Source organism: Lactuca virosa, chromosome 6 (assembly GCF_052849685.1).
Source record: "Lactuca virosa cultivar CGN04683 chromosome 6, Lactuca_virosa_CGN04683_v6, whole genome shotgun sequence".
Lineage (NCBI taxonomy): Eukaryota > Viridiplantae > Streptophyta > Magnoliopsida > Asterales > Asteraceae > Lactuca > Lactuca virosa.
The window spans coordinates 247,945,932-247,947,366 of NC_136431.1; positions in this window are offsets into that span (position 1 = coordinate 247,945,932).

Consider the following 1,435-nt stretch of genomic DNA (forward strand, 5'->3'; position numbering starts at 1 on the left):
GGTGGTGAAATCTCAGCCACAGATTATGAAAGGGTTTAAATCATTTTTTTTGAGATTTACCAAAAAGGGTTTGCATTTAATGAAATGTCAGACGTACATCATCACGTCTGGTGATCGTGTGGTGAGGGTGCAGTTAATCCGTTGGGTAAAGGGAAGTTGTAACGGATTAGACATGTTGGGTAAGAGGAGGGGACAGATTAAGAGAGTTTATTTATGAAAAACATTCTTTTTGTCATCATACCTAAAATAGGTCTGACACAAGGTTTATTCAAAAAGGAGATGGGACAGTTTCTCAAGGAATGTTTTTATTTAATGTTTTTCTTATTTAATGAATGATCATTAAATAGCACACCATGAATCAAGAATTAATGAAACAGTTGAGAAACTATCAATGTGGCTGCGGATTGAAACTTCATTGCGGATGGATCCTTTGTTATGGCGGATGGACGGATGTATGACTGCAGTAGAAGAACTGAGGAGAGCACTTGTACAGGAAGTTAGTAACAACAAACAATAAGGACCAGTGAAGGATAAATATGATATATGGTTGCGGTACATAGACTGCGGTACACAGGATATACCAAATCCATCTATCATAAGTAACTTCAGTGAGGACCGCAACAGAAACCAAGGATGGTCTGCGGTACCTATCAATTCAAGAAGAACTGTGGGTCCAGATTCATCATTCCTAACATTTGTAAAAAACTGTTGAGTTTGTAGAGTCAAGTGCCTTTGTGAACACATCAGCAATCTCTTCATGAGTATGGACAAAGATGAGTTCAATGTTACCTTTCAGGATGTGGTCTTTGATGAAGTGATACCGTAGTTCAATATGCTTTGTCTTGGAGTGCTGAATTGGATTGTGTGAGATAGCTATAGCACTTTCAGAGTCACAGTAAATTGGTATCCGCAGCATTCTGTATCCGTAGTCCAAAAGTTGTGTCTTCATCCATAGTACTTGTGAACAACAGCTGGCTACGGCCACATATTCAGCTTATGCGGTAGACAGGGATACACAACTTTGTTTCCTTGATGACCAGCTGACGAGTCTTCCACCCAGAAATTGACATCCTCCTGAGGTGCTTTTTCGATCTAGTCTGCATCCGGCATGATCTGCGTCTGTGAAAGCTTGAAGGCTGAAGTCATTGCCTGCGGGGTACCATAATCCAAGAGACTTGCTTCCTTTCAGGTATCGTAGTATTTGTTTGGTTGCGGTCATGTGTGACACTTTTGGATCAGCCTGATACCTTGCGCATACACCTGTTGCAAAGGCAATGTCTGGTCGGCTTGCGGTGAGGTACATTAATGAACCAATGATACCTCTATAAGTCTTGTGATCCACTGATTCGCCAGAGGAATCAGCAGATATCTTATATCCGAAGGCCATGGAGACCTTAGCCGAAGAGCAGTTGTCCATAGAATATTTCTTTAACAG